The sequence below is a fragment of the Salvelinus fontinalis genome, chromosome 18 (genome assembly GCF_029448725.1).
Source record: "Salvelinus fontinalis isolate EN_2023a chromosome 18, ASM2944872v1, whole genome shotgun sequence".
NCBI classification, from domain to species: Eukaryota; Metazoa; Chordata; class Actinopteri; order Salmoniformes; family Salmonidae; genus Salvelinus; species Salvelinus fontinalis.
Window position 1 is genome coordinate 47,674,778 of NC_074682.1, and position 21,971 is coordinate 47,696,748.

Sequence of the window (21,971 nt, forward strand, 5' to 3'; positions counted from 1 at the left end):
GATGTTTAAGCAAACAAGTTTTCAGTTGTCGAGGCAACGCCCCCCTCCCTGCAGCAGCAGCAGCAAATGCAGTCAGGAGCTGAGTAGAGTGTCTTTAAGTCCAAAATTCCATGACCATCACAGCCCTAAAACACAGACACCAAAAACACAGACACTAGACCCACAGACACCACACCCACAGACAAACAAGTGAACAGTCAGAAAACACAGTTCTGACCTTATGAACCTGATGAAGTTGAGTAAAGCACCAGCAGGATACAGGCAAAACCTCCATGGTCAAAACACTATTATAGATACAAGCTGGCAATGAAGCAAAAAGCTGCGTCCCCCGCTGCTGACACACCACTGGACCATTTCATTTGGATTCTCAATGAACTATCGTGAGTCATCCCAACTCGGAGGTCATACTAAATCCTTGCGAGTCCTCAACAAAATAAGCCTAAAAAGGACTACAGAGGTAGACGCAGCATTACTCTGCCTCAAAAACAAAGAACCCTCTCAACAACAACAGAGAACAGCTGGCAAACTGCTGGTCATGTTCTGTAAGTGTGTGTGAACAATGAACGTGACTTTCAGGACCATGAGTTGGCACCTAGGCCTTCATCTTAGGCAAGTTGGATAAGAATGGTAACAGCAATGAAACGGTCAAAACTAACATCTGATACTTCAACAGCTTCATAGCAAAAGTGTTCCACTCAAATCAGATGAGGAACCTGTGTTCATTACAAGAAGCTCTCTTTGGCATTTGTTCCCGTACACACTCACATGCAGCACAGGCACAATCACACACACACACACACACACACACACACACACACACACACACACACACACACACACACACACACACACACACACAAACGCACAAACGAACAGGGGAAATGTCAAAGAGCCACCTATAATACTTCACATAGAACAAACAGTATGCTGAGTCATGCAGGCTACTCCACCTAGATTGGCCTTGTTACGACAGCAATGACTGCCAGGAGTGAAGTCGGTCTGCATGGCACACTATTCCCTATATAGTGCACTACTTTTGACAAGGGCCCAATGGGTTACTGTGAGCTGTGGATAAGAGGGTTTGCTATGACCAACATGTCAAAGTGACGCCCAGGCCAGTGGTGCTATATATCCAGTGTGGAGAAAAACAACAGACAGATCCCCCAGTCACCACCTCCACCCCTAGTGGGAGCTCTAACTGGGCCTCTCTCCTTCTCACCAGGTGCAGTACCAAGGAGAACCAGCGGGGGCAGTGTTTGCCCAGACACACCACAAGGGTGAGTCATCCAGCCGGCTGTCATATGATCCATACACCACGACAACAACTCTGAGCAACACTCCTCCGACTCTCTCGCGCTCCGTCTCATCCGCCCAGCCACCTCGCAGGCAGGCAGACTGAGGCTGCAGAAAGAAGAACCAGCCCTGGGAGCGTGTGAACCCAGCAGCAGAGAGCAAGGTCATCTGAAAACTCGCTGACTCACAGTCATGAAATTAAGTGAACGTACTCAAATGTACACGAGGGCGCACGCATGTACATACACTGTCGCACACACGAGGAAGTGGTTTTAACACGTAACGCTGGCGGTAATGCAGCTAATATTGGTTTGCACAATGAAGACGACACTACACGTAGACTTTATGACCCATCCTTGTATAAAGCGCATTGTTCTCCTGTGGTGAGTCCAGTAATTGGTAGCCTGGTCAAAGTACTGAGATGCATGGCATTTCTGAACTGGTCCCTTAGCTACGCTAACACTAGCTTACATGCATGCATTCCCAGTGGCTAGTTACCAGCATCTAGGCAACAACAATGGATTATCTAATAGCCTAGCTCCCTCCACTAACGTCAAGGTCAGTTAACCCTGGGCAGTTTCTAGCCGAACAGTGACGACTGCGGAAAAATATGCACTCTTTCTCAGAGTGGTTGTTGCCCAGAAAACATCAATCCAAATACAATAGTGGAAAGGTGTGGCCCTAGATGTGTGTGTTGCTCTGCTACAAACAGATTCAAACCTTGTGTTTGGTTTGATAAGAACAATATACAAAGTGTTTATGATACAGAACATGACAATTTTACACTTCTGAGTTGAAATCCCATTTAAATCTGAGGGACTTTTACTTTTCTTTTCAATAAAATGCTTATCTTGTGCAAATACAGTAGGCTGTAGTAAGAAACGCCAACCCGTGTTTTGCTTGGATGTGGATTCGGTCTATCTAGCATGTACAATCGTAAAATTGTACTTTAGGGAAAAGTTGCGTAATATGTAAAGTTATGCAAGGTCACACAAAGAGTTACTCTTAACAGTGATTTTATGAAGAAAAATAAAAGCCCATAGCATATGGCCCGAGTGCCATAGAGAAAACAAGAGCTTATTAGAAACAACTTGACTGTTAGTAGTGAGAGAGCTGTACAAGAGATACATTTTTGGGACAGAAATAGCTGGTTCCCTGCGAGGCCTCAAAGGGAGTTCACCTTTGGGCCTCGTTCCAAAACAACAATGAACCGAGAGGTATATTCCAGAATGTCCTCTCTTACCTCTCCCCCTTCCTCCTTCCCTTGTTTGCGCCCCCCAGCCTTGAATAGGCAGGCTCAAATTACCAGCGGGCTCAAAGTCTTTTCACTTCACTAGAACAGAGGCCATTTTGGAGGAGTCCGTGAGGGTGATAAAATGAACAGCAGAGGAATTCTTCACCTCCCTCCATCCCTCTTCCTCCTGTTTCTCTCTTCCCTGCCTCTCCTTCACTCCCCTCCCTCCCTCCCTCTTCCTCCTGTTTCTCTCTTCCCTCCCTCTCCTTCACTCCCCTCCCTCTCCTTCACTCCCCTCCCTCTCCTTCACTCCCCTCCCTCTCCTTCACTCCCCTCCCTCTCCTTCACTCTCCATACACAGTTGAGCTCTGCTAGACATGCTTGTACCATCTGGTAATAAATTATTTTGATTCCTTTTAATATTTGAATGATTTAGGTGCTCACCTGTCCCTGGAGGGATATATTCTACGTAAGCTGTAACAAGAAGGGAGAGGAAACAGGATGTTTACAGACAAACACACACACAAACAAACAGCTGAACACCTAGAAACAGCCTAGCAGGCAGAGTAAGCCATGCACCGCTTGACCAAAACATACAGACAGACCCCCCCCCGCCATAACAAACCGGAGTGAAGCAGCCATGCAGCTCACTCTGCACACAGCCAGCCATATTTCAGGAAATAGGCTGACCGGGGAGAAAAATAAGTCTGTGTGTGTGTGTGTACTCTCATTCAATAGGCCCTAGACATAATGAACACGTTTTTTTTACAATTGGAAATTCCCTCGGTGCTGTTTTAGCAGTCTAGGTTCAGGAGAAGGGGAATTGACAGGGAGAAAACTCCTTGGGCAATGTGTTCTTCGATTTGTAAATAGTGCCACTCCCTGCCCTTGCTCTGTTGCCATTGAGGAGCATTGGTGCTGGGTTTCGGGTGCTTGCCCAATTGACAGTTAGCCTATACACAGAAGCACAAAGCACAGAATAAATGATTGTCAAGCATCAACTTTTTGATTTCTGTCCCATAACAGAGGATTTCCCCCCTTCCATTGCTCAACGGATGTCACAGCCAGGGTTAAAAATGAAATTTGAGCCCTTTTAATTTAAAAAATGTTTTTTTTTAATGAAAGAGGTGTTTGTTGAAAGTATTATTTAGCATAGGGCTTTTCTGTCGCATGGCATTCATTGTGCAAAACACTATCGCGGAGTAGTAGACCTGCACACGTCCGTGAGACCCCGTCATGAGACCCCGTCGGCACCGTGTCAAGTCATGCCCCTGTTCGGGTGCCAAAGACCAGCCTACACCAACCCTCAGTCACCTCAGCTCCCAGCTGTGCCCTGGAATATGTGAATTGATTGCCCCCAATCTATCGTCAGAGTTTGTACTGCTAGGTGACCTAAATTGGGATATGCTTAACACCCCGGCCATCCTACAATCTAAGCTAGATGCCCTCAATCTCACCCAAATTATCATGGAACCTACCAGGTACAACCCCAAATCTGTAAACATGGGCACCCTCATAGATATCACCTTGACCAACTTGCCCTCTAAATACACCTCTGCTGTCTTCAACCAGGATCTCAGCAATCACTGCCTCATTGCCTGCGTCCGTTATGGGTCCGCAGTCAAACGACCACCCATCACTGTCAAACGCTCCCTAAAACACTTCTGCGAGCAGGCCTTTCTAATCGACCTGGCCCGGGTATCCTGGAAGGATATTGACCTCATCCCGTCAGTAGAGGATGCCTGGTTGCTCTTCAAAAGTGCATTTCCTCTTCTTAAATAAGCATGCCCCCTTCAAAAAATGTAGAACTAAGAACAGATATAGCCCTTGGTTCACTCCAGACTTGACTGCCCAGCACAAAAACACCCTTTGTGATAGCACCCTGTGCACTAGCATTGAATATTCCCCGCGATATGAAACTTTTCAGGGAAGTCAGGAACCAAGGAACCAATACACACAGTCAGTTAGGAAAGCAAAGGCTAGCTTTTTTAAACAGAAATGTGCATCCTGCAGCACCAATTCCAAAAAAGTTTTGGGACACTAAAGTCCATGGAGAATAAGAGTACCTCCTCCCAGCTGCCCACTGCACTGAGACTAGGAAACACTGTCACCACTGATAAATCCACGATAATTTCAATAAGCATTTCTCAACGGCTGGCCATGCTTTCCACCTGGCTGCCCCAAAACCGGCCAACAGCTCTGCACACCTCGCAGCAACTGGCCCAAGCCCCCCCGCTTCTCCAGCACCCAAATCCAGACAGCTGATGTTCTGAAAGAGCTGCAAAATCTGGATCCCTACAAATCAGCTGTGTTAGACAATCTTAACCCTCTCTTCCTAAAATTATCCGCCGCCATTGTTGCAACCCCTATTACTAGTACGTTCAACATCTCTTGCGTATCGTCTGAGATTCCTAAAGATTGGAAAGCAGATGACCCCTCTTTTGAAGAGGGGTCATCCCCCTCTTCAAAAGGGGGAGACACTCTAGACCCAAACTGTTACAGACCTATTTCCATCCTGCCCTGCTTTTCTAAAGACTTTGAAAGCCAAGTGAACAAAACAGTTCACCGACCATTTTGAATCCCACCGTACCTTCTCCGCTATGCAATCTGGTTTCTGAGCTGGTCACGGGTGCACCTCAGCCACGCTCAAGGTCCTTAACGATATCATAACTGCCATCAATAAAAAAACAGTACTGTGCAGCCATCTTCATCGACCTGGCCAAGGCTTTCGACTCTGTCAATCACTGTATTCTTATCGGCAGACTCAACAGCCTTGGTTTCTCAAATGACTGCCCTGCCTGGTTCACCAACTACTTCTCAGACAGAGTTCAGTATGTCAAATCAGAGGGCCTGTTGTCCGGACCTCTGGCAGTCTCTATGGGGGTGCCACAGGGTTCAATTCTCGGGCCGACTCTTTTCTCTGTATATATCAACGCTGTCGCTTTTGCTGCGGATGATTCTTTGATCCACCTCAACGCAGACGGCACCATTCTGTATACAACTGGCCCTTCTTTGGACACTGTTAACTTCTCTAAGGTAGGGGGCAGCATTCGGATTTTGGATGAAAAGCATGCCCAAATTAAACTGCCTGCTACTCGGGCCCAGAAGATATGATACGCATATAACTGGTGAATTTGGATAGAAAACACTCTAAAGTTTCCAAAACTGTTAAAATAGTGTCTGTGAGTATAACAGAACTGATTTGGCAGGTGAAAACCTGAGAAAAATCCATTCAGGAGGTCGTTTTTGTTTGGGGGGGGGGGGGGGGGGGGGGGTTGGTTGTAGTTTTCTATTCAATGCCATTACAGTATCCAATGACTTAGGACTCAAATTGCAGTTCCTATGCCTTCCACTAAATGACAACAGTCTTTATAAATAGTTTCAGGCTTGTATTCTGAAAAATGAGGAAGTAAGAGCAGTCTGATTGAGTGGACCTTAAAGTATCACAGAGCTTTTTCATGCGCTCGACCGAGAGAGTGCCTTTCTTGTTTACCTTTTATATTGACGACGTTAATGTCCGGTTGAAATATTATCGATTATTTAGGCTAAAAACAACCTGAGGTTTGAATATAAACATCGTTTGACATGTTTCTATGAACTTTACGAATACAATTTAGATTTTTTGTCTGCCTATTTTGACTGCGTTTGAGCCTGTGGATTACTGAAGAAAACGCGCTAACGGAGGTTTTTGGATATAAAGACACTTTATCGAACAAAAAGGAACATTTATTAAGTAAATGAATGTCTGCTGAGAGCAACCATATGAAGACCGTCAAAGGTAAGGGATTCATTTTATCTCTATTTCTGACTTGTGTAACTCTTCTACTTGGCTGGTTACTGTTTGTAATGATTTGTCTGCTGGGCTATGTTCTCAAATAATCGTAAGGTATGCTTTCCCCATAAAGCATTTTTTAAATCTGACACCGTGGTTGGATTCACAAGAAGTTAATCTTTAAACCTATGTAAAATATGTTTTGTTTTCTGAATTTGTATAATGAGTATTTCTGTATTTGAATTTGGCGCCCAGCAGTTTCACTGTCTGTTGAAGAAGTGGGACGCTACCGTCTCACGTACCCTAGAGAGGTTAACAAACCTCCAAACAAGCTTCAACGCCATACAACACTCATTCTGTGGCCTCCAACTGCTCTTAAATGCTAGTAAAACGAAATGCATGCTCTTCAATCGATCGTTGCCAGCACCCGCCGCCCGACTAGCATCACTACTCTGGACGGTTCTGACTTAGAATATGTGGACAACTACAAATACCTAGGTGTCTGGTTAGACTGTAAACTCTCCTTCCAGACTCACATTAAGCATCTCCAATCCAAAGTCAAATCTAGAATCGGCTTACCATTTTTGCAACAAAGCCTCCTTCACTAATGCTGCCAAACATACCCTCGTAAAACTGACTATCCTACCGATCCTTGACTTCGGCAATGTAATTTACAAATTAGCCTCCAACACTCTACTCAGCAAATTGGATGCAGTCTATCACAGTGCCATCCGTTTTGTCATCAAAGCCCCATATACTACCCACCACTTCGACCTGTGTGCTCTCGTTGGCTGGTCCTCGCTACATATTCGTCGCCAAACGCACTGGCTCCAGGTCATCTGTAAGTATTTGCTAGGTATAACTCTGCCTCATCTCAGCTCACTGGTCACCATAGCAACACCCACCTGTAGCACGCGCTCCAGCAGGTATATTTCACTGGTCATCCCCAAAGCCAACACCTGCTTTGGCCGCCTTTCCTTCCAGTTCTCTGCTGCCAATGACTGGAACGAATTGCAAAACTCACTGAAGTTGGAGACATATCTCCCTCACTAACTTTAAGCATCAGCTGTCAGAGCAGCTTACCGATCGCTGCAGCTATACACAGCCCATCCAACCAACTACCTACTTCATTCCCATATTTGTTTTTCTGCTCTTTTGCACACCAGTATTTCTACTTGCATGTCATTATCTGCACATATATCACTCCAGTGTAAATTGCTAAATTGTAATTACTTCACCACTATTGGCCTATTTTTTGCCTTACTTCATTTGCACACACTGTATACAGATTTTTCTATTGTGTTATTGACTGTACGTTTGTTTATCCCATGTGTAGCTGTGTTGTTTTTGTCGCACTGCTTTGCTTTATCTTGGCCAGGTCGCAGTTGTAAATGAGAAATTGTTCTCAACTGGTCTACCTGGTTAAATAAAGGTGAAATAAAAAATAAAATAAATCTGTCACCCAAAAACCACACCACAACGGCTGTGCGTATTCTTCAATGCCACATTCATATTACCGATTTTTAAAAAAATTATTTTTTAAAAAGTCAGACAGGACAGCATGAAACCTCACGGACTAAAATGTCCAAAAATGTGAAACTGAATAAGTACAAAACTTTCAACCTTGGTGATGTGGATGAGGCATATGCATTTTGTTAGCAAATGTATTTTTACACCAAATTTTTTTTAATAGAAGCAGAAGACATATAGCCTGGCACAACGCAAGCCCCTTCACACACACAGAACGTTTGAGCAATAGACTTGAATCGACAAGGTGGATCAGCAAACTCATCTGGCGTTTTAATGCTTCCAAACTTCAGTGCTTCAATACTGGGCGTAGCCTAGCAATGCATGTTGTACTGGGGGGGGGTCTTTTAACTGCAGCTACTTGACATTGGAAAAATCGGATTCTTGCAGTCATTGTTTTAGCACTATCCACTGCGTTTTTAAACTACGGCGCACAACATGGTTTAAATGTTCCCACAAATCAGCACAATCTACTTTTTATTCTTTTCAAACTGCCATTGTCTTGAAGCCAACATTGGGATCATGTATACTCTGCTGATAACCATACAATATAAAACAAAGAGTAAAAGAGAGCAGGGTACAATATGGAGATCTTAACAAAATGAGGAATTTGTGGCAAATGCATGGGGGCCGCCATCTTCATGCACCTCAACCCTGGAGCTTACATTTTGATGCACTAAGTACTGGCTGAGTTGCATTAAAAGAAAAGTACTGGCTGAGTTGCATTAAAGGAAAAGTACTGGCTGAGTTGCATTAAAAGAACAGTACTGGCTGAGTTGCATTAAAAGAAAAGTACTGGCTGAGTTGCATTAAAAGAAAAGTACTGGCTGAGTTGCATTAAAAGAAAAGTACTGGCTGAGTTGCATTAAAAGAAAAGTACTGGCTGAGTTGCATTAAAAGAACAGTACTGGCTGAGTTGCATTAAAAGAACAGTACTGGCTGAGTTGCATTAAAAGAACAGTACTGGCTGAGTTGCATTAAAAGAACAGTACTGGCTGAGTTGCATTAAAAGAACAGTACTGGCTGAGTTGCATTAAAAGAACAGTACTGGCTGAGTTGCATTAAAAGAACAGTACTGGCTGAGTTGCATTAAAAGAACAGTACTGGCTGAGTTGCATTAAAAGAACAGTACTGGCTGAGTTGCATTAAAATAACAGTACTGGCTGAGTTGCATTAAAAGAACAGTACTGGCTGAGTTGCATTAAAAGAACAGTACTGGCTGAGTTGCATTAAAAGAACAGTACTGGCTGAGTTGCATTAAAAGAACAGTACTGGCTGAGTTGCATTAAAAGAACAGTACTGGCTGAGTTGCATTAAAAGAACAGTACTGGCTGAGTTGCATTAAAAGAACAGTACTGGCTGAGTTGCATTAAAAGAACAGTACTGGCTGAGTTGCATTAAAAGAACAGTACTGGCTGAGTTGCATTAAAAGAACAGTACTGGCTGAGTTGCATTAAAAGAACAGTACTGGCTGAGTTGCATTAAAAGAACAGTACTGGCTGAGTTGCATTAAAAGAACAGTACTGGCTGAGTTGCATTAAAAGAACAGTACTGGCTGAGTTGCATTAAAAGAACAGTACTGGCTGAGTTGCATTAAAAGAACAGTACTGGCTGAGTTGCATTAAAAGAACAGTACTGGCTGAGTTGCATTAAAAGAACAGTACTGGCTGAGTTGCATTAAAAGAACAGTACTGGCTGAGTTGCATTAAAAGAACAGTACTGGCTGAGTTGCATTAAAAGAACAGTACTGGCTGAGTTGCATTAAAAGAACAGTACTGGCTGAGTTGCATTAAAAGAACAGTACTGGCTGAGTTGCATTAAAAGAAAAGTACTGGCTGAGTTGCATTAAAAGAACATCTGTGGTGGGTGATGTTTAGTTGTAAATAATACATCACTAACAGAACATTGATCAAAAGAGGAATAGCTAGCTTCTGGGAAACTAGCAGGAAATGAAGGCCTCAATAAGAAATATTTTTCTGGTTTAGAAAAATAGAAAATAAAAGAGAGAGTCTAATGTTCCTGAAGCAGGTAGATAGTAATGCTCCTCTCTGGAATCCCACACGATATTTGGCAGAAGTCGCTAGTCATTTATGCAACCCTTCCACATGAAAATAACGGGGGAAAGAGAAAGTGAGAGAGAGCGAGAAGTAGAAAGTGAGATGGAGAGAGAAAGTACAGTATGCATGATAACAGCTCCTCCATCTCTCTCATCCTCTTTGAATGTCACAACTGTCTGCTATACGCACAACCTAATTGTTCCCCAAAGCGACAGTCTCCTGGTCTCACAACACAAATACAAAGCAGAAAAACATTTCTGCATCAAATAGGACCCCACCCAGCCTCCTGTTAAAAGCAACCCCCTGAAAGTAAACATGGGATACTGAGACGAGGTAGCATGTTAATAATCCAATGAACTGAGTCCCAATACTCATTCTTTTTTGATATTGTGATATAGGCTAGCCCTAGTTGAGACAGCGCCTCAAAATCAAATGGCTAAACCGCGATTTCAACTCCAATTTTGGTCAGCCATCGTGTCGTCAGATCAGAACACCGATATCATGATCTGACGGTTCTCATGCCATGCGGTCAAGCAGCGAGAAGCGCACTGCAGCCTGCCATTAACACAACAATGTCCAGCTGTCTGAATGGACCGGGACCAGAGTGGGATTGAGGGGGACACAATGGAAAAACAAAAAGGGGGAGCAGGCCGACAGAAGGGCCAATGTGTCACAAAATCAATCATCTGTTTCGGAAGCAAACAAACCAAGCCACTGTCCACTGGGACAGAGGAGGAGCAAGAGAGAGAGAGAGAGCCTGAGGGAAAGGGAAGAGATGCTGGTTTGGGTTCACAATAGAACTGGGACGATAAACAGAAGATTATCGACACCGACCATAACGATCACACATCGCAGGTATTTTGCTGATGTCGTTCATTATGGGTGATTGTTTTTTTAATTTATCCGTTATTTTACCAGGTAAGTTGACTGAGAACACGCTCTCATTTATAGCAACGACCTGGGGATAGTTACAGGGGAGAGGAAGGGGATGAATGAGCCAATTGTAAACTTGGGATTATTAGGTGACCGTGATGGTTTGAGGGCCAGATTAGGAATTTAGCCAGGACACCAGGGTTAACACCCCTACGCTTACGAATAGTGCCATGGGATCTTTATTGACCTCAGAGAGTCAGGACACCCGTTTAACGTCCCATCCGAAAGATGGCACCCTACACAGGACAGTGTCCCCAATCACTGCCCTGGGACATTTTTTAGACCAGAGGAAAGAGTGCCTCCTACTGGCCCTCCAACACCACTTCCAGCAGCACCTGGTCTCCCATCCAGGGACTGACCAGGACCAAACGGGGACAATTGATGGGTAATAGTTTAAAGGGTAATTAAAATAAAAACTGTGGCGCACATTAATGTTATTACTAACATTCTCGCATCAATTCAGGCAATTTAATCGCCATATGGATTTCTGTCCATATTGCCAATTTCTAGTACACAACATCTCAGTCTGACCTATCACTTTCTATTAGTCAGACTGACACAAGAGCTGCTCATTGAATAAATAAAGTCTGCTTCTCGATGTTGAGGTAGCAAACCATCTGTTTAGAGTCGATGTTAATAGGGCCGTACAAAGTGCCAAAGACACGACAAAAGCAACAGTCGACATTCATCATGGGATGGTTACCTTCTTACATTTGTTGGAACTTGTTGGCTGGGCACAGTGCTTGACTTGTGGCCACTTTACTAATGTCTGCCTTCTATTTTTGCATCAGCCTGCTTCATGGGTGTCAGGGTGGAATTTTCAAATCAAAAAAGGGAGAAATTAAAATAAATGAAAGGCAGTGAGTCTGAGTAATAGTCTCTTTAGCTAATACACTCCCTGTACTTCATGTAATAGTCCGCAGAAGCCTGAGCAAAAAAACGAAACAAGGGCCTGACCACTCATTGTCAGATAAGACCGTGTTCTAGCATAACATAAAGCAGTCTCTCTCTCTCTCCCATGACGAACACATTTACATGACATTTCCATTTCCTCCTTTAGCTGGCGCGCTTATGCAGCGAGACAGACGGTCAGCCTTCACTCCACCTCGTGCTGATGTTCATCAGAAAACGCATACGTATGCTAACGCTCGACCAGACGCAGCGTCACACAGACAACAGAGCGGCCATTTTGACATGCCATCGGGTTCCTGGGTTTAGCCTATCAAATCAATTTGTATTTGTCAAATGCACCGAATACAACAGGTGTAGACCTTACAGTGAAATTATTACTTACAAGCCCTTAACCAACAATGCAGTTAAGAAAAATGAGTGTTATGTTAAAAAAAAAGATAAGTAAAAATAATAAAAAACACAAATAAATACAGAGCAGCAGTAAAATAACAGTAGCGAGGCTATATACAGGGGGTACCGATACAGAGTCTGTTGCCCACCAATTCTACTCTGTTTTGGGTTCAGGAAATGCAACGATACAAATTATTTAAAACAGGCACAAAAATTACAGTGTACAGTATTCAATAAAGTAAGCATGGATGAGTGAAAACATTTAGACCAATGCTTGGTGTTGGTGAAGAGGAAGTAAATGGAACAGCTAGTGCTGCCTAACCTCCAACTCAGCCATAACCAGTTTTGGGAGGGAGACAAATCTGAAGCAAGGCAATAAAAAGGCACCCCTCCCCCCAACAGGAACCTCAGTTCCAGGTCACAGGAGGCGGCGGATAGAGCAGGAACAACTTGGCAGCAGTGAGCCACTTCCCCATTTGTTTTCAGCTGCGTATTACAAAAGTGGGCAGCTGCAGTGGGTAGGTAGGTGTTGAAGGATCTGACTCCTATTTAGTTTATTCATCTTCTTTATTTGCTCTCTGTGGTGCGACAACACCCTTTGTGTAAACACGTGTCAGAAATATGCACAAGGTTTTGCAATGTTTCAGCTGGCCAAGGCAAATCCGTCAGTACTCTGACCTTGAGCTTGTTTTATTGTCCCCGACACACATTTGAGGGGAAAAATCAAATCAAGTATATTTTATATAGACCTTCGTACATCAGCTACTATCTCAAAGTGCTGTACAGAAACCCAGCCTAAAACCTCAAACAGCAAGCAATGCAGGTGTAGAAAACAATGCATATACAAAAGTATGTGGACACCCCTTTCAATTAGTGGATTCGGCTATTTCAGCCACACTCGTTGCTGACAGGTGTATAAAATTGTGCACACAGCCAAGGAATCTCCATAGAAAAACATTGGCTGTAGAATGGCCTTACAGAAGAACTCTGTGACTTTCAATGTGGCACCGTCGTAAGATACCATCTGTCCAACAAGTCAGTTCGTCAAATATCTGCCCTGCTAGAGCTGCACTGGTCATCTGTAAGTGCTGTTATTGTGAAGTGGAAACGTCTAGCAACAACGGCTCAGCCATGAAGTGGTAGGCCACACAAGCTCACAGAAGGGTACAGACAGGAGATGAAGCGCGTTGGCATAAAAATGGCCTGCCCTTGGTTGCAACCCTCAATACAGAGTTCCAAACTGCCGCTGGAAGCAATGTCAGAACAATAACTGTTCGTCGGGAGCTTCATGAAATGGGTTTCCATGTCCGAGCTGCCGCACACAAGCCTAAGATCACCATGCGCAATATCAAGGATTGGCTGGAGTGGTTCAAAGCTCACCACCAATGGACTCTGTAGCAGTGGAAACGCGTTCTCTGAATCACGCTTCACCACCTGGCAGTCCAACGGACGAATCTGGGTTTGGCGAAAGCCAGGAGAACGCTACCTGCGCAAATGCAGTGCCAACTGTAAAAGTTTGGTAGAGAAGGAATAACGGTCTGGGGCTGTTTTTTTATGTTTCGGGCTAGACCCCTAAGTTCCACGGAAGGGAAATCTAAACGCTACAGCATACAATGACATTCTAGACGATTCTGTGCTTCCAACTTTGTGGCAAAAGTTTGGGGAAGGCCTTTTCCTGTTTCAGCATGACAATGCCCCCGTGCACAAAGGGAGGTCCATACAGAAATGGTTTGTCAGGATCGATGTGGAAGAACTTCACTGGCCTGCACAGAGCCCTGACCTCGACCAAGAGAAACAGAACAAAAGAGAACAGAGTGCGACGGATGGAGCATGAGAGCGCAAAAGAAAAGAAAAGAGAGAACATTAGAGAAAGGGAGGGAGTGAGGAAACAGCCAGAAAGAACGAGAGAAAGGAGGAGAATGAAGAGTTTGAGTGCAAGATGATTACGTAGCTCGCTCCCCCGCCTTGTTTTTCCCCACCAGCCACCTCCTCCCCCTCCAACATAGCTCCCCCAGTGCAGTAGTCGGGCTGAGGAATCAGCGGGCGCCATTGGAGCAGCTTCAGAGCCCCTGGGCCAATCAGAGAGCCAGGCATCCCAGCGACTTGTTTTTAACCCCATTGTGCAAGATGAGCCAGCAACACAACACAGAGCAGCTGCCAGAGAGCAGTGGAGAGAGGGGGAGGAGAGAGAGCAGGGAGGAGTAAGCGAGAAAGAGAGTCACATATGCAGGCCGTTCCACACACACACACCCTTGCGCAAATGCATATTAAAATTCAGGCAACCTTCACTGGCATGGACACGAGCAAAACAACCAACGTGCCAAAGGCAATCAATATCCAACTGGTACAGTACAACACACATCCGGTCAGTAAAAAAGGTGCAGAGACAGGAAAGGCAACTGTGGTTGAGACCCATTTACTATTAGGCGAGGAAGAGGTAATGGCTTCACTAAAAGCCATTGCAAATCACTAACAAACAAGTAGCTAAGTACAAACCACAGAGGTCCCTCACAACCAAGCTTCTGTCATTCAATTCTCTGAGCAGTGAATTCAATCCGTCTATATAACGACACTTTTAAAACAGGTACTGCAGAAATACACCACATTATCATGTCAATGGGCACACCTGTTCTTCATGTAATGACAGTGTGCCATCAACATGTTTATGGTCAGCGGAGGACATCATTTTCCCAGCCTAAAGCAGTCTGCACGACGGAGCTGGAATCCTGTCTTCCTCTGTTGGAAACAGGCCAGTATTCTGTCTCTTTCTTACATACACAGGCTGGAAAACCTAGCTAATCTACTTGCATGCTAAGGTGTTCAACATTCCAGAAACATCAATAAATCAGCAACTTCACCTTCCATTGATTGGTTTTATATAGACATATTTGTTGTTTAGCGTTTATTGGAAACGTAAAAACATTTGCACAATGAACACTTGTCTGTCAAATTCATGGTTACAGTTGTTGGTTAGCTAGCGAATTTCTGCCATTTTAGCATTGACATGAAATCAGTCAAAACACCTCAAAACAAGACATGGTATAAAGAACAAGATTAAAGTAGCTGAAATGAATCACAATTCCCCACATGGCAGTTTGTCATTGTTATCTGACCATCCAGAATTACAACAACTCAGATTTCTGCCCCATTGAAGCGTGCACATCGTTTTCACGATGTTGTCAGCTAACCCATCTATTAGTTACAACGACACATTGTTGCCCAACAGTTATTGATCACTTGCAGTGCTTTTAGGGCTGTGTGTATAGCTAGCTATACACATTAATAGGAAGACAGAATCAGGCCAGACTAACCTTGCCTGGTTAGCCAGACTCCTTGCGGCAGCCAAATGCTACACCACGCCGACAGATATTAGTTTCTTCTCCACAATGGGTCTGGATCTGAGTATTTCCCCAACCCTTGACTGAATGTGAACACATTCGGGGCCATCTGATTGGTCCAAAAACCGACGAAAGAACACACTTGGGTAAAGCAGCAGTTTGAAAATTCGTCATTGGCTTTGATACTCTGATTGGTTAGAAATAATCCAATCGCTGATGACTTTGTTTTGTACTGTGCCCCTCATCACCACAAACAACGTCAATGGTGGCAGTCTCAGACTGAAGTATGTAGTGATCAACGGAAGGATTTAGTGTGAGTCGTCAGGCTAAGACTAACCTTGCCCTTCTGCACATTCCTTTAGATCTCCAACCGTTGGAGGGGCCCACTTTTGGGGGGAATTCCGCAGCCTCCAGACACACACAAAGGGAAATCCAAGCAGGTTATTCAACAGTACAGTCTAAGACAAACTTGCCAAGGCTAAACACATTAACAGTATAGGCTACTGTGTATAGCTGAAGCCATTTTATCTTCCTGAATCACTCATTCAACCCTTTTACATTAACTCATGTATGTTGATTGTGTTATGTTTTTACATTTATGTAGGCTAACTTTATGTCATGCGGAAAATGTGAGCCTGTTTAATAGAGGTCGACAAATACAAAATGGGAGGCTATATGAGGCGGGTCAATGAAAGGGCCAGGTAGACCACGCACACATTTCACAGTATTTGCAGATTGGGTTAAGAAAGCGAGCCATTGTGTGTCCGTGTCCCAATTCTCAGTGAGTTTCTTAGGAACTGGTGTGTTTGTCTCCGTGAGCACACAGTTTGTTTTAGATAAAAAGAAGGGCCAGGCGAGGGAGAGTGTGGGGCTCATGTTTCCAATGGTCATGAGGCCAGAAAGGCAGCGGCAAGGTTATTCAAATACGTGAAAACATATTCAGAGAATGCGAGCCGGGACCAATCAAAACGAGTCCAGGCTGTGCGCTGTGCCAACCGGCAGGTAGTCTTCGAGACCAACAAAAACATTCAAATCCAGCCTACTCTGAAATAGGATAGGTCGTGGTAGCCGAACGGTTTTATCATTCTATTTTATTTCTGGAAATCTGCAAGAATGGACTAACAGTATTTTGCTGTTATATGGAACAGGAACAATTGATGTGTAGTTAGGCCTATCATGCTGTGTTGTAACAATGGGGAGGTTTCTAAGCAGAGCGAACTCATCAACAGCAGAACATTTTACCTTGCATTCACCCACACAACTACCCAATCACCTTTTTACCCACAACTACACTGCTCTCGGTCTGGGAGCTCAACACGAACACAATGAAGCGGCTACCCACAAGCAGTGGCCCTTTTATATTATAACAACGCATTAGTGAAACATTCCAACAGCTGCCAGCCAATACACAAAATGACATGATAAGATCAGTAAGCATACTATGCAGAACAACTACGTCAACAAGATAACTTCATCCGGTTAGATCTAAAAATAAACTGGGCGGGCTTGTCCAAATCAAGTCTCTTGAAAGATTGTAAAGACTAATTAGTCTACATTGGTGGCTACTAAGTGAAACAATTGTCCCTCGAATTCCTCATATCGGTCATTACCAGTGTATTCATTGTCCAACATTAAACAGGCCAAAACAACAGTGTTAAATCAAATTTAGCAAAGCTGAAAGCTCGATATCCGAGTCTACAGCCATTCCATTCTCTCGCAACAATTTTCGGTCCAAAGGAAACGCGAGCTCCACTCAAAAATACCACCCATTTCTCTTATCCGCCACAGACGTTGGGGGTTGGTAAATTAGAAAAATAAGTCACTACTCTTGAGATATGGCTTTCTATTAGCTTTAATCCATAAAGTAAAAATGTTAAGTGGCCCAATCTTATGTAGCGCATATATTTTAACACAAAACAAACACAGTTCACACGCCAGGAACTCAAACGCATCTAGTGTTAGACTAACAATAGTACCGTTACAGTATTGGCTAACTGAACACGAAAGGGGGATAGCCTAAATCAATGAATGCAAATCCGTAAAAATATGCACCATGTCACAACTCGGACAGATATACGAAATACTGTTTATCAAGTGTGGACACAATCAACTGGAAAATGTCCCAACAGCCTTACTAGTCTGGTCAACTAGGTAGTTATCTACCTTAGGGACATTTACCTTTAATATTTCTCCAAAGCTACTCCTAAATATATAGATAGCTGCCAAGAAAAGCAACGTATCAAGCTGGTGATTCCAAGCCACACGCAGCCATCTACGCTATCAGTTAGTCAAGCAGCTTGTAAGCAACCTATTTTGCCAGTCTTAGTTGGCTAACTAATAAGCACCAGACCACGGGCAATAAGAAGAATGTCCTCTTGAAGTGTGGTTTATTCTAATGTAGTATAAAACCAGTCACTACGTGGCCAGTAACTTCAAGAGAAAATGTAATATAACTAATAATACATAAGTTAGCTAAAATAACTAGATATAATAGTAAAGCTAGAACAAGGCAATAATCAATTTCGTGAGAACAAGAAAGGTGATGTTATTCAGCTGTTCAGCCATCGTGGGAACCAACTAACGTTATTATTACAAGTAGGTAGGTACGTTGGAAATGGTGTTAATGAATACAATGCGTTCATTGCTGAGTTAGTAAAGTCAAACTCACAAAATCATAAATGTAAAACTAAGAATACAATGTTTCAGGTGATCATAAAACAGGAATTAACATTGTTTATCATCAGGTAAACGTTGGTTAGCCTAGCTAGCCAACTATCAAATAATTGCAATGGATGTGGCTAGCTAAGTTACATGGCCAAAACCAAGGACAACCATTGCAAACATCAACTGCTTTGCGATATAAGACAATAACAGGAATATTAGCATAAGGATTAGCAAAGTGAACAGTTGCATTTGATAAGTTAACAGGTTTAGTTAGCACAGAATTTGTGATGACGTTATGATAGTGAAAGACAGCAAGCAATCCAGTGTGTTTCAACTAAAACGTTGAAAATACATAAGTAAATCAACCTATAATACACATTTAACATGACTAAACCACTCACCTAGTGAGACATTCCAACCCAGTACGAACTAAGTATCCTCCTGTGTTGTCTGCAGATCTTCGAGTATTCCAACATCAAATCGAACCAGGCCTCCAACTCGGCCTCGGAGTCTCCTGTATCCTTTCCCCCCTTGGTAGCTCCCTCTTTCTGGGGTAGGAAACAAACTTGTAAATCTCCCCCACGTAAAAGGTTGAACGTTTAATTCCCTGTCCTGCTTGGGCACCGTATTTCCATCGAGTGTATATGTTGAATCCGTTTATTATGGTGTTGTATATTATTTACAATCGATATTTATAAAGGGGTATATGCAGCTCTATGTGGTAGTAGTACAGGGCTATGATTCTGTCTCGGGTCCTAACATTCGCAGTGGTGCCCATCCCCCTCCTCGCCGGCATAGATCGCGGGTCCCAGCGAAACTGTCTGACACACAACGGTGCCACGGGGTTTCGCAGGCAATGATGCAGGGGCTCATTACTAGGGCGGGTTTTGCACTGATGTCCTACCTCCAATATATTATTGGTCAGTGAAGTGCCTGTCAAAGGACAACATTGCTGTACGAGCAAGCCATTGGTTAAATAGTGCGCCGAATTTTGCTGTTGTCTTGCCAAGAGGGCGTGACGTTTTTCTAGGAAGGGTTGCTGAAGCGCATTTGGATTTTGCCATGTGTAGTTGTGGCACACAGGAGTGATCGCAAGTATAGTTAGAATGGATGGATTCGAGAGAGAATTTTATACAAAAAGCGGATCCGTGTCTACAATATGGGGGAAATGCTCAAGTAATTAAATGAAAAGGCCGAGGATTTATTTGATTATTTTATAGAGGGATTATATTGCTTGAATGTATTTTTTATGTATGTATTCTCAACGCAAAGGAAAAAAGCCTTCGTTACATACCGAAACAGAGTAGCCAACCTTAGCTACACGGGGTCTCCAGTGCCCCATACCAGGGAATACGACAGAGGTCAGCCCCACCTAAAGTGTCATGAATGGAATATGAGGTGTCGTTCTTGTAGGATCTGGCAAGGGATTGGACAGGGAAATTGACCAGGGTTGTTCGTATTACCCCTGTGCCTCATACTGCGCAGCCCGAATTCAAAACTACACTCTTTAGAGGGGATAGCAAAGGACACACTTCACGAAAATTCCATCTATTCGAATGGCTCGTCATTATCAATAAGGGAGTTTTGGCGAGAAGAATAGGCTTTTCATGTATGTGATCAGATCGTATTTTATTATAAACAACCAACATTCGATAGCGGTTTCAGAATAAATATACTTTTCTTTCGATTATAGCGATTTTAGGCTACATTCTGCTTTTCGCGTTTGACCTTGTTTACGAGCACATGTAAAGCATGGATGAAGATTCCGCTTCCATTATTCTTCATCGTTAAATAAATTACTGCGTTTGAGGATTAATGGATAGAATTAAGACTACATGCGATTGGCTTCTTTATTTCTTATCATGGACCTGAGAGAAGAATTTGGATTAGCTAAAGTGATAAATGCAAACGTCATTTGTTGCAATGGTCCAAAATGCGGAGACGGCTGCAAGATAGAACGTTCATGTTTCACGCTTCTAAAATCTATACATTGTTAATTTTACTCAGAAATTCTATTCTATCCAATGCAGTTTCACAGTAGGTAACACACGTAACCACAAGCATACAGATGACATTTTAGTGAATAGAACTGATCCATTTTAGTTTTGACATACGTATATTTCTGCGAGATGATAATTAAGATTGTGAACTGAATAAATCAAGGATTCATTCGGTTTTGTCTACATAGATCTGTGAGGTCCCAGCTCTTTTATAGTTGCCACTGGCCTCTTCTGGAATACTGCTCAATCGCATGGAACGTTCCAACATTCATTCATTTGAAAATCTACATTTCAATTTTATTAGGGCCTTGTTATTCATCGTTCAGGCTGAATTGAAAGACCATCCCTACATTCTTGACGTACAGGCTATGTTTATTTATGTATTTGGGTTCCCCTGCTCTGCTGATATCGACCATATACCTTATTTCGGAAACTCCGAAATATCCGACTTGCTGAATAATCGGATCCAGAGTTTCCACTTGTGATGTACCAGAATAAATCAATTGGAAGCTCAACGTAAATAATTTACGTTAATTTTAAGTTGGAGGGCTCGAGTTTCCGACAAGACAGGAACGCGGCATTACTTGCCAATGGTAGCTCGCTTGCTACTAGGGAAAGTGAACATGAATGCCCTTGTAATTACGACTAGGAAACTCGGGTATATTCTCATGGACAACGATCTTTCCCACATGCTGGCCGCGATTTCGGCCGTCAATGTTGGATTTCTAATTGCGTTCGCTCGGAACACGTGAACGGTCCAAGACATTCCTCCGATCAATCCGACATGACGTGACCGCGGCAGCCATTAGAGAGATGCTGTAGCGCACGTCAGCCTTATCAAGCGTATTTCTATAGTCTAAAAACGCTCATCAGAATGATTACACAACTAATAAAATCATGTCACACTAGTTTCCAAGTTATTTCCACCCTTTTATAAACCGATAGGTTGATTGCTATGGGAAGTTAGATTCCTGTACAGAGAAGATAACCTTTGTTCCGTGCAACACAGAGGCTGTCTTCAATACTTATATTGTGTAATAGCGAGGCACAGGCTAGATTTACCAATAGTCATGTCACATGACCTTTGGTCACTTAACCATAGCGCCAAACCAAGCAATAGGCCCTAGAACTTTCCCCACTCAGAGCTGAAATGTGGCAGGGAAGAACTTGCAACATTAGTAGTTTTAATCATGTTAATAAACAAATCATTGCAGTCATTGTACCATATGACATTTTCATGTTGGGGTAGAAATGTAATTTACAAAAAATGAAAGTATAATAGGGTATGAAATAAATACTTCACTTGGTCAGGAGTAATTTTTAATGGGCTCCTTGGTTTTAAAACAGGAACAAATTGTTGTGTAACACCGGAAGGTATCAAAGTGCTAACACAAAATAAAAAATGGATGCAGTCATGGTGTTTTGCATGGTCTCTTTAACGCAAAGGAGAAGAGAAAAAAAATCAGCATAACTGTTACATGCATGTCATGTCAGTTCCATTTAAATAAGCCCATTCCATATTTAGTAAGACTTCAGAGCCATTTACAGTCCCAAATGGCATCACATGCTCACAAAATACTACTCATTTTTGCTTAAGTGATGAACAATGAGTTGTTTTAACAGACACATATCCTAGGCATCTGGTTATCCAATGCTTAAATCTGTAAGAATGTATCATTTTTTTTTGTTGCAGTTAATTGTTCTCCTGTAACTGCTACTCCAGCTTAGATATTTATACTGATTAGGTAGAAGTCATAGCTAGACATCTTTTAGACTACATCGTAGAGAAAGACAACACATTTACCCTCAAAGCAGTTTTAAAAATGACACAAAACATTTCACTTGTGTAAA